The 12,983-nt window shown below is 40.5% G+C and overlaps 1 protein-coding gene across 1 annotated transcript in view; it reads right to left on the bottom strand.

Moving 5' to 3' along the window:
* LOC149441986 (GDP-mannose 4,6 dehydratase-like) overlaps positions 1 to 12,983 on the bottom strand; it is a gene marked incomplete at its 3' end in the record, with an annotated part of 354,452 nt that overhangs the window by 36,437 nt on the left and 305,032 nt on the right. The gene's annotated exons all lie outside the window — the stretch shown is intronic.

Raw genomic sequence — 12,983 nt, 5'->3', positions numbered from 1 at the left:
CTGCCGGGTGGGAAACAGTTAAAGAGGAATTACAGGCAAAACTTTTTTCATTTTGGATAGAGTAATGGAGGGTTATAAACCCATGGAATGGTTATTTTTGCCCACTTTGTCCCATTGGGGAGCTTTCCCTTCATTTCCTGTCCCCTAGCCAAAACAAGAGGGAAAGGCTATCCCTGAAAATTAAGGGAATCTCTTGGGGACCCCCAAATCACCAGAACGAGTGACTCCAATGGAAGATTATTACTCTATTACTTTTCTGGGAACAACACAAAATTTAAGATTTTCTTACACTTTCAATGATAAATGGTATACAGGACAAAGAGGGTGAATCTCCCTAACAGGGACATAGACAGCATTAAAAATTCACAGGTGTTCTAATCCCTCCGCCACCTCTAATCAAAACTAAAAAGTGTTGCCTTTAGCTATACTTTGAAGAAGCACCAGACAGAGGCAGACTTTACATTTTTAGGGGGTATCTGTTCAAATGCCCTCTCCTTTAACCTGCTCCTGCCTGCAGTACACATATATGTGTCCTCTCGACAGGTGGGCTTTAACAATGAGAGGCCGCATATATGCATCCTAAACATTTCTGTACTGAGAGCATACATGCTGCCTACTTGCGATCAAGAGCTTTCCGATCATGTGACCACTGACTTCCTGTCTATGAAATGATGCGTGTAGTGTTCATCAGAAAGCCTTCCCTCATCCTTATTTCAATCAGGCCCAGTCTGGTAATAAAGAAAAAAAAAAATCAAATTTCCTTCTGGTGAACATTTTTCTTAGAGGACTGACATTTGAGTGGTATTTGGTATTTCTTCCTGACCAGTATGTATCAGGAATATCTAGAATAGAATGGGAGGTACAGATATTCCATTTTGTTCCCTCTAGGTCTAGATCTACTGGCTGGAAGACTTCATAGCACAACAAAGTACCACACACAGGTGAGATCCACAAACACTTATCAATAAAATATTTTGGTTCAACTGCTAAAAACTGTACCATAAAAGTGGGCAAATAGCCCTAAAAACTGACTTTCTTGGGATAATTTTTGGCTTCAATGTAAACATTTCTGCTGCAATTGCTAACCATTTGATGCCAATCTCTCACAACAGAATTATAGTAGGCCACTTGAAAAGTATAGACTGTGTACAATGACTTTTCCCCCTTACATCTGGCAAGGCATCAGCATTTGGTCACCTCAGTGTATTCCCAGGTCTTGCTCATCTGAACGTTTTGGCTTTAGGTATTTATTTGTAAAAAACTGTGTCCATGTGTTCACAGGAAGGTTTAGAGTTGCAACATTTGACACTTAACATAAAATATCACAGAGCAGAACACAATGAATTCAGCATAGAAGCATGCAGACTGGCACAGGATAAATGTATTTTGTTCTCAAAGTTTAGGTGATTATTAAAGTGAAACTGAGGATGGGTTCGAACTTTTGTCATGTTACATTGCTGTTTCATTGAAATTTTTCATCTCTCTTCCTATCCCAGAAACAAAACCACAATTAAGAGGAATCTCCCCAAAGACAGCAAATTCCACCTTTCCCAGATGACACCAGTATAGCTTCCCCACACCTTCTATTCCAGTGACAGGTATAAAATTTCCCTTCAATTTTTGCCCCAGTTACAAAGAGTGAAAATGAATCTCCTAACACAGCAATAAAAGAAAAGAACCCACAGAAACCACTCTAACATCTAGAGAAGTTTTGCCACAATATTACACAAAAGGTTTTTTCTCTGTGTTGGTCCTGTCAAAATGTTACATTTAGCATAATCAAACATTTTCAATATGCCTCTTTTGTAATCACTTTTAAATGTAACATTTTAGAGTAGAACAACGACCAATTGTAATTGCTAGCTCAGACTCATTATACCACATTTCTGCCTCCAACCACATGGGCTTTAAATACAATGCATTATCTTTATATCATGCAACATCATGTGAATAACCCCTGAAGCAAAACTTGACACAAGCCACTTGAATTGCATGTCTATTTCAACCACATGTTAAGAGAGCTTTGACGAGAAAACCTTCACAGATTCCACAAAAAACAAATTAGCAATGATTAAAGATTTTCATTATCTAGCAGACTGATTGACAAGCCTTTCAGTAGGAGCCACAGATGACAAACTGACCTTCATGCTACTCGATTGTTTTTAAACAGACATTAGACAAATCAATAGACTGAAACACCAATATTTGACACTAGCTGACATTCTTAAATAAGTAAAAACAGGCATGATGACCAATTCAAAGAGACTTTTTGAAAGGCAAATCTTCAATTACGTTTACCCACCCCTTCCTGCCTCCTGTACATTCCAAAGCAATGGGGTAAAATACTGGCATGCCCCAAGATATCCCAAAGTGTCAGAGCTTTGACGGTCAAAAACAACCCACAATTCAGCCCTAGCAACTAGATATTAGACTGATAAAGGTATGCACATGCACCTGTAGATGACTGAAAGTTTAATACCTGCAGCATTTTTTGTCTGGATCAATATATAGGAGATGTGATATGTTGTGAAAAGATATATGGAGGCACAATTAACATTTCTAAATGTATCCTGCAACATAAAAAATCTTTACTATTTGAAATCAGGTCCACTTTAACAATGAAGTAACTGCACTAGAGTACAACGTATATCCTTGATATCTTTGATATGCAATTAGAAGTGCACCAGCATTAATGAAACCAACATAATGACCCTCAAATTGAACCTTTCCAAAACAGAGCTCCTGATTTTCCCCCCAGCCCGTGCCCCCCTCCCCTCTCCATCATGACCAACAACGCCACCATCAGTCCCACCCCACAAGCCAAAGTCCTAAGTGTCACTCTAGACTCAAACCTGTCCTTCCAACCCCATGTCCAATTGTTGGCAAACTCATGCAGGCTCCACCTCCGCAACATCTCCAAAATATGTTCGTTCCTAACCCCAGACACTACTAAACAACTCATTCACTCCATTATTATCTCACGTCTGGACTAGTGCAACTCCCTTCTCACCGGCCTACCTCGTCGCAGACTATCCCCGCTTCAGTCTATCCTGAACTCAGCGGCCAGACTCCTCCACCTTACCAATCGCTCCGCATCTGCCACCCCCCTCTGCCAATCCCTTCACTGGCTCCCAATTGCCCAACGCATTACATTCAAACTACTAACAGACATACAAAGCCATTCATAACGCTGCCCCAAACTACCTCACCGACCTGATACCCAAATACCACCCTACCCGTAACCTTCGCTCCTCACAAGACCTACTTTCTAGCTCCCTGGTCTCCACCTCCCACGCCCGACTGCAGGACTTCTCTAGGACTTCCCCCATCCTCTGGAACTCACTACCCCAATCCATCAGACTGTCACCTACACTCCTCACCTTTAGGCGCACCCTGAAAACCCATCTCTTCAGGGAAGCCTACCCCGCCCTCGCCTAACAGCCGATCTCCTCCTACCACTCCACCCCCCCAACCACTTCCTCCTGATCCACTATCCCCTCCATCCTAGATTGTAAGCTAGAAAGAGCAGGGCCCTTGACCCCCTCGTGTTTTGTTTTGTTACTGTATTGTCTCATGTACTGTCCCCCACTATAATGTACAGCGCTGAGCAAACCTTTTAGCGCTATATAAATACTGTATAATAATAATAATGAACAAGTCAGTGAGCGAAAGCAGCAGGGAAAACACTGCCAAGAAGTCGCCAGCCTTTTGCAGACAACACAGATCCTGCAGATAGGAAATCAGAACATACTGAGCTTCACATTGCTATACAAGGTCATCAATGTCCAGTAATTGAACATTTTTTTATACATATACAGGCAGCACTTGGGAAAAAATGCTGCTCATACAAATAAACGTTAAAGTATAAAATCCACCAGTACAGGAAATATGAGAAAACTACTGGAATAGTAAAAATAAGAAATATGACAAATTTAAAAGGCTGCCTGCAATTTGCTATTGAGCTCTGTTCCTATATGTGGAGGAGACAACAAACTAAATATACAAGAGCAGAAGGTGAGGGTTTGGCAAATTACTTATCAACTGAAAAAAAATCTCAGCAATACCACTTTTTGGCCGTTAAAGGGAATCACCGATGTCAACATAATGAAATAAAATATTTAAAGTTAAAATCCAACGGAGTTGCATACACATGGTATCTTTTTAGACATTACACCTCCAGTTCTGTTAATAAGGACAGAATGTGATTACACCTCAAGAAAAAAAGCTGTGTTTTATCATTACCAGGTAGTTCCCTCTTTTTGCGTATGTCAGTTGACAGATGTTTAAGAACAAACTAATTAGCATCTAACAACTAATCATTAAACCAATTAAATTAGTCTTTAAAGACAAGCTCATCTTAATCAAAGTTTTATATTCGGTTTTTTCAAGAGAATTTATTTAACAACATGTTACCATCTAGAGTGTTTAATAGCATTTGTTTAGGTTTCTAAGATACTTCAACAGTGTTCAGGTAGCAAACAAGCTATAGCTTCACTTTTTCCTCCTAAATACAAAGAATCATATGCGTAAATGTTTAACAAAAAGTGGAAATACAGTTGCTACAGGCTCTTTAGTTTCATTAGCTGCTGTTTATCAGTCAACATTCATAACATGTATCATAAGTGAGATTTCTTCCTATATGTTTTGTTACCGAGGCAACCAGGTAATACAACAAATACAGGTGCACAAATCTGATGTTTAAACACATTCCTAATTTGTCCTCGTTAAATTCCCCTTTATAACACACCAATATCTGTGCATCATATGTAAAACTTTTTTCTAGATCAAAAACATGAAGTTGTGAAAAATATGAATCTCAACAATTCAAGACTATTTTGTAAGGCGCACCACCTAAAATATGGTAAAGACCAAAAATACACAGTTTTAACGTGCAATTTTTACTACCATAAGCTGCATATTTTCACAATACTTTACATTACTCAGCTGACAGAGGATAACTACCATCATAGCAGCTCAAGCAGCTGAGGTGGGGGTTTGGTGGCAGTGGTGGTGCAGTATACGAAAGTCTACAAAAGGGTTTATGTAAAAACTCACCTCCATTCTAAATCTGTTTTAATAATTGACACCTTCTGCTCTTTGCAACTAGAAGATCCTTCCGACTGCTGGCTTATGCCGGTCATAGACGGGTCAAAAATCAGACGATTTTTCGGCCGAAAAAAACTAAACACGGCCGATTTTCGCACGGTTACCGATAAAAAAAAAAAAAAATAAAAAATTCTGCGCATGAGCTGTGACCTGCAAGGTTCCCAGCATTCTTTTTACTGTAAATGCACACACACACACACACACACACACATATATATATTGTTTCTGAAAGTCCAAAATTAAATTGTATACCTAGAAAAGGTAATGAAGTTCTAAAAAGGGGGGAGAAGGGAGAGGAAGAGGGAGAGGGAGAGGGAGAGGGAGGAGGGAGAGTGAGAGGGAGGAGGGGGAGGGAGAGGGAGGAGGGGGAGGGAGAGGGGGGAGGGAGAGGGAGGAGGGGGAGGGAGAGGGAGGAAGGGGAGGGAGAGGGAGGAAGGGGAGGGAGAGGGAGGAAGGGGAGGGAGGAGGAGGAGGAAGGAGGGAGGAGGAGGAAGGAGGGAGGAGGAGGGAGGAAGGAGGGAGGAGGGAGGAAGGAGGGAGGAGGGAGGAGGAGGAAGGAGGAAGGAGGGAGGAGGAGGAGAAGAAGGGCACTACAACACAACTTAGGATGCTAGTTACCCACAGTTCAAACTGCTGGGTGGAACAGACATATCATTAGGGCCTCATTCACACCATACGTGCATAACAAGGATGAAAAAAAAATACACAGATTTGACTTTCCTAGAATATTTTGGCCTTGTTCACACTGTGGGGTTAATTTACTAAAGGCAAATAGACTGTGTACTGCAAGAGCACTTGAAGTGCACTTCCAAATGTAATTGCTTTAGATCCAAGGGGAAGCTCTGAAATGAGGTGAAGCTTTGCTTTTTTTTTTTTTTTTTTTTTTTTAATTTTCCCCTCAGATCTAGAGCAACTACACTTTCAGTGCACTTCCAAGTGCACAGCCTATATGCCATTAGTAAATCAACCCCTATGTGTAGAGACCTGCAGTTTTCTAATGTAGGTCTCTGCAAGAACATAAAGAAAACAATTGTTTCCCAAGTGCTCTGTTCACACCACAAAATTGGTGTTGTGTCGCTGTTCGCAGCTCGAGGTCTATGTACATTTGCTCAACTTCACGAGAGTCATGATATTCCACCAGAGGTTTTTCGATATTTACAAATACATAATTTTGTCGAACCTCTGGTTCGTAAACAAGATTCCCCCAGAACCTTATCTAGTTTTGAATCGCTCTGTGTACAATGGGGCAAGGAGTTTCAAGCAGAAATTTCTACGGAGGATTGGGTGCCTATATGGCAAGCGGTTTCTCGATGCTCTCGCAACATACCAGCACTAGAAAACTCATATAAAGGTGATTTCGAGATAGTATTTCACCCCAACTTGATTTGCTAAATTTCTACCGGGTTATGACTCTAGATGTTTTCGTGGCTGTTCTTTAGATGGTACAATGCTCCATGTATGGTGGACTTATCCAGTGGCTCGCCGTTTATGGACCAGGGATTATAACCTTATATAATCACATCTATAGTTCCATCTATTAACCTAAAAAAAATCCCATTGAAGAATTACTTTTTAGGCCGCTCCGTAGCCTACCTCAAACTTTGTAGGGTTTTTTTTTTTTTTTTTTTGTTTTTTTAAGGCCACTAAAACTATAGCCAGCTCTTGGAAGTCCCCTACTTTACAATTTGAGGAGCTCAGGTCAAGGATCCAAGGCTTCTTTATCAATGAAAAACTGACAGTGGTGCTGGAAGATAGCCATGACAGGTTCCTTCCAGTCTGGCAACCTTTGGTGGGCTATCATCCGATCTCACGCTTTACTAGGAAACTCACTAATCTATAATATGTTGGGATTTGCCCCTCGAATGCCCCTTTCCTGGGGTCACATCTTCTTGCTCTCCGAACTTCTTTCCTTTTGCTGGTCCACTTGCTTTCTCTTCCTGCACTTTTTTTTTTTTTTAGTCTCTTCCAGAGTTGGGGGGCCTACTTTTCATATCCATGTACAATATTTCCATGTCCTCTACTTGTTTGTGCTACTCTGTATCGCACGAGTTATTTCATTTTGTATGCCTTTTTACCATGTTCAATAAAAACTTTTTGGTACCAGAAAATTGGTGTCGTGTTTTTTATTTTTAATAAACTACAAAGATTTCCAAACTAACTTCTTTCACATTGTCATTATAGAGTATTGTTTGTATAAGTGCATTGAAAGTGCAGTTGCTCTATATCCGAGGGGGAACATGCAAGGAAAACTGTATTTTTGCTTTCACACAATTAGATGAAAATTCAGCAGAGCTTCACCTTATTTCAGAGCTTCCCCTTGGATCTAAAGCAACTGCACTTGCAGCAAGCCGCATTTCTTCTAAAATAATTTTTTTTCATACACATTTTTATAATTTCTATAGTAGTGGCCATGGAGAGTGTATCCAGCGGTTTCTCAATTTATATTGATAATTTCCTACAGCCACTAGCCCAAAACCTCCCCTCTTACATTCAAGGTGGGATACACCTAAGAGAAATGTTGGCACCATACACTTGGGAGACCACATATTCACGGCTCTCTTTAGATGTTAATTCTCTGCATACGTCTATACCCCATGAGGTTTAACAGAAGATCCCCTCACTAACAACAAACAGGTCAATTTCATACTAGAGGCCACTGCCTTTTGCCTTCAACACAAATATTTCTCATTCAATGGCATCTTCTACCTTCAAACCAATGGCACAGCTATGGGGGCAAATTTTGGCCAACCTTACTATGGGTTACTGGGAACTTCTTCACATATAAAACAACCCATTTGCACATCACATAATTTTTTACAATAGATATATTGATGACAATCATTTGGGATGGTCCTGATCCCACAGTTGATCTTTTTGTGCAACATTGCAATAAACAATGATTTAGGACTTTCCTTCACTTATGTCCATGACCATGAGGTCTTGGCCTTTTTAGATCTAGAATTACATCACGAAGAACAACGCATTTATACCAGCCACTACACCAAACCCACTGCGAGTAATTCTTTTCTCCATCATAGCAGTTGCCATCATCCTAGATGGATTGATAATATTCCTAAGAGCCAATTCTGCAGATTGCGGAATAATTATACTTATGAGGAAGATTTACATCATGGAGTCCATCTTACTGACAAATTTCTAGAAAAAGGTTACCCCTCTCGGTTAGTTCAAGATGCTTTGATCAATACTGTTCCCTACAAAAGAAGCCAGAGATAACAACTCAACAGAAAAACCTATCAGATTTACCACACAGTATCAAGCCCAACACAGACACATGAACAAAGTGTTCAAACAACATTGGTCTATCCTGCTTGAGGACCCGTTTGTAAGAGCTTCTCTTACCACGCACCCTAAAATCTCTTATCGGAAGGCTCGCAGTATTAAGAGCCAAATCGCTCCCAGCAAACATAAAATTCCACAAAGCCCTTCAGGTCCGCTCACAACAGGCCTTATAGGCATGTATAGGTGTAAGAAAAAATTATGCCTTACGTGTTCTTTCATTCCACATGGGTTAAAAGATTTTACAGTTAATGGCAAAACATACCCCATCAAGGAATTTCATAACTGTTCATCTGATCACATGGTGTACTGTCTCATGTGCCCTTGTGGCCAATTTTATGTAGGCAGAACCATGAGAGCTTTGAGAAAACGATTTAGTGAACATAGACCCCTCAGAGAGGAATGGCAATGACCAACACAGTGCCCCCAGACATTTTCTTGAGATACACCAGGGATCCACCGAAGACCTATTGGATTGAATCTATCCCCAGAACTCTCCCCAAAGCAGAACAGTTCACACGTCTAAGTCAGCGTGAGACATTCTGGATTTACACATTCGGTACCCTGACCCCAGGGGGACTCAATGAAGAGTTCGAGATCCATACTTTATTGTAATTCCACATTGGCCCCTTAACCCCAATACACTCTAGAAGTTTGATACATACCTTTAATTTCAACATTTTTATTGTTATATATGGGTTCATTGGGCTAAATAAGCCTTTTAGAATAATGCTATTTCCTCTTATCCCCCCCCCAGTCTTTTCCTCCCTCATTCTCTGTGATCTCTTTCCCTTTTTTTCCCCAACGGTTTACATATTGTACCAACATATAGGTGCTCTTAGCTTTCATTATCTCTTATGTATAAATTTTATTTCACTGTTTTATGCTGAATACTTGGTCCAATAGACACTGTAGTCCTCCAGATGTCTCTAGACCTATAAATAGATCATTCTAGCCATTGCATCCCCAAGCCAGTAGAAGGAGCAGTTAGCTCCGAGCGCGTAGCCTGTGTCTTCCCTTCAATTTACTGCTTCTCTTCCTGTGTAACATCACTTCTGCCCCCACTGCAGTTCACGCTGATCACAGGCACTTTCGGTTGGACCACGGAGCCCTGGACTTCTGACTGCTTCCAGGGATTCTGCTTGATGTTTACCCTACACTGTGGGACCTCCACTCTCCCCAGCTACCTGGGATTTGTGAACTCCCCAAGCAGGCAGCTCCACACGGGACAGACCCCTGCAGGACACAGTAACGGTATACTGATGGGCTTGCTTTACTTCTTTTATGTGAGTTTTTACATTGTGGATCATTAAACTTCTTTTACATACTGCACTAAGAAGGTGCCTCTTTTTCCTTTGCAGAGCACAGTATACAGTGCATCCAGAAAGCATTCACAGCGCTTACCTTTTGCCACATTTTGTGATGTTACACTCTTATTCCAAAATGGATTAAATTTATTTTTTTCTCAGCCTTTGCTCAATACTTTGTTGAAGCACCTTTAGCACCAATTACAGCCTCAAGTCATTTTGAGTATGATGCTACAAGCTTGGTAAACCTATTTTTGGGCAACTTCTCCCATTCTTCTTTGCAGTACCTCTCTCGCTCCATCAGGTTGGACGAAAAGCATTACATAGTTAGTCCGGCTAAAAAAAAGACCATCCAGTTCAACCATAGAAAAAAAAAAATAAAAAATGTATAATCCTATACCCACAGTTGATCCAGAGGAAGGCAACCCCCCCCCTCCCCCCAGCAAAGCACGATCCAATTTGCACCTGCTGGGGAAAAAAAATTCCTTCCTGATCCCCCAAAAGGCAATCGGATATTCCCTGGATCAACTTTACCTATAAATGTTAGTATCCAGTTATATTCTGTGTATCTAAGAAAGAATCCAGGCCTTTTTTTGAAGCAATCCACTGAGCTGGCCAGAACCAACTCAGAACCAGAGGAAGTCTATTTTCACAGCTCTCACTGTGAAGAAACCTTTCTGTGTTTGGAGATTAAATTTCTTTTCCTCCAGACGTAAAGAGTGCCCCCTTGTCCTCTGTGTTGACCTCATGGTGAATAACTCTACACTGAGTTCACTATATGAACCACTGATGTATTTATACATGTTAATCATACCCCCCCCCCCTTAATCTCCTCTTCTCAAGAGAGAATAAATTCAGTTCCTCTAATCTTTCTTCATAGCTGATCTCATCTATGCCTCTTATCAGTTTAGTTGCCCTTCTCTGTACTTTCTCCAGTTCCCCGATGTTCTTTTTGTGAATTGGTGTCCAAAACTGAACTGCATATTCCAGATGAGGTCTTACTAATGATTTGTACAGGGGTAATATGATATCTCTCTCTAAGCCTCTTAATACAAGAGGATTTTGCTCGCTTTAGAAACCACAGCTTGCATGGCATGCCATTATTAAGCTTGTGATCTACCAGAACTCCCAGATCCTTCTTCACCGATTCCCCCAGTTGTACCCCCCTAGTATGTATGATGCATGCATATTCTTAACCCCCAAGTGTATAACCTTACATTTATCAACATTAAATCTCATTTGCCACATAGTTACCCAATTAAACAGAACATTGAGGTTGGCTTGCAAGTTGAAGACATCCTGTAAGGACGTTATTCCACTGCACAGCTTGGTGTCATCTGCAAAGACTGAAATGTGATTTTTAATCTCAGACCCTATATAGTTTATAAATATATTAAAAAGTAAGGGTCCCAACACTGAACCCTGGGGGTACACCACTGATGACCCCAGACCAGAGTATGAATCATTAACCACTACTCTCTGAATACGATCTTTTAGCCAGTTTTCTATCCATTTACATATAGATTTTTCCAAGCCTGTAGACTTCCTTACACATTAGCCATGTATGGGGAACTGTGTCAAACGCTTTTGCAAAATCCAGGTATACCACGTTCACCGTCACCCCTCTGTCCAAGGTTTTGCTAACCCCCTCATAAAAAGAAATCAGATTTGTTTGACAACTTCTGTCTTTCATGAATCCATGCTGTCTGTTGCTTAAGATATTTTTTTCCAGCAAGAACTCATCTATGTGGTCTTTTATTAAACTCTCCAGTATCTTCCCAAATATAGAAGTTAAACAGGTCTATAATTACTTGGTAAACAGTTTGACCCCTTTTTAAATATTGGCACCACACTGGCCTTATGCCAATCCAGTGGTACTATGCCAGTCATTAAAGAGTCCCTAAAAATTAAAAACAATGGCTTTGAAATGACAGAGCTCAATTCCAGGTGCTTTATTCACCTTTATACTCTCTAAATATTTTTGGATCATATCAATTGTGAGCCAATGTGGATCATCTGGAGCTGTGTCAATACCATACCCATTATGGACAAGAGCTCCCCCATGCTCCTTTGTATATACAGAAGAAGGTATTAAATAAATTTGCCTTCTCTTTGTCCCCAGTCACCCACTCTAGATTATCTTGTAAAAGGGCCTACATGCTCGGACCGGACCTTTTTACTATTAATATATTTGAAGAATTTTTTGGTTTTGGTCCTGCTATCTTTTGCAATCTGTTATTCGTTTTCAATTTTTGCAGCCTTTATTTCCTTTTTGCATATTCTGTTATATTCTTTGTAATGTTTAAACGATGATAGTGTTCCTTCATTTTTATATTGAATAAAAGCTCTTTTCTTATCTATAGCCTTTTTAACTTTGGCCATAAGTAGCATAGGTTTGATTTTTAGCCTTTTAAACTTGTTGTCCATGGGAATATGTTTTGCAGTGTGTTCACATACAGTCTTTTTGAAGTACTCCCATTTCTGTGTTGTGTTCATCGATGCCAATATTCCTCCCAGTCTAAGTCTTGGAGAGCAGCTCTCAGCCTTGGAAAATTACCTCTTAAAATTAAAGCATTTTTATTTTTCCTGTATGTGCTCGCTGTTTACAGCTAACAATAAATGAAATCATGTTATGGTCACTGCTACCCAGATGTTTTTATATGGACATTTGTAATAAACTCTGCATGGTTTGAGATTACCAGGTCCAGCAATCATTCCTAGTAGGGGCCCCTATGAACTGTACCATAAAATTGTCCTGTAGTAGGTTTAAAATTAATTTTTTGCCCTTTAACTGTTCCTGCAGTACCATTACTCCAGTCAATTTCTGGGTAGTTAAAATCCCCCATTATTATCACTGTCCCAGCCCATGCAATCTGTGCAAGGAGCTGAGTCTCCACCTCCTCATTAACACTGGGAGGCTTATAACAAACGCCAATGATTACCTTTGTAGTATGCACCCCCATGTGCAGTTCCACCCATAATACTTCAGCCTCATCACTCTCTCCAACTAGGTCCTCTTTCACACTCGCTCTGAGATCACTTCTCACATAGAGACAACTAAGCGGGCTACAAATCAGAGAGATAATCTTGTGCATTCTGAGTTTGCACGGCCTACTCCTAGAACTTGACTTACATCCTTGCCTCCCCAGGGAATGTATCCGTGTGGCCACTGTTCTATGTGCAGATTTGTGGACCTCACGGATATATTCCAAGACGCACATGGTATCAAATCCTTTCATATCAAACATTTTGCTAATTGTGCAAGAACACGGG

Source organism: Staurois parvus, unplaced genomic scaffold, assembly GCF_062004578.1.
Source record: "Staurois parvus isolate SC_StPar_1 unplaced genomic scaffold, SC_StPar_1.0 ptg000928l, whole genome shotgun sequence".
Classification (NCBI taxonomy): Eukaryota; Metazoa; Chordata; class Amphibia; order Anura; family Ranidae; genus Staurois; species Staurois parvus.
Note: the sequence above shows the minus strand (reverse complement) of the source record. Positions and strands in the feature narration are given on the sequence as shown.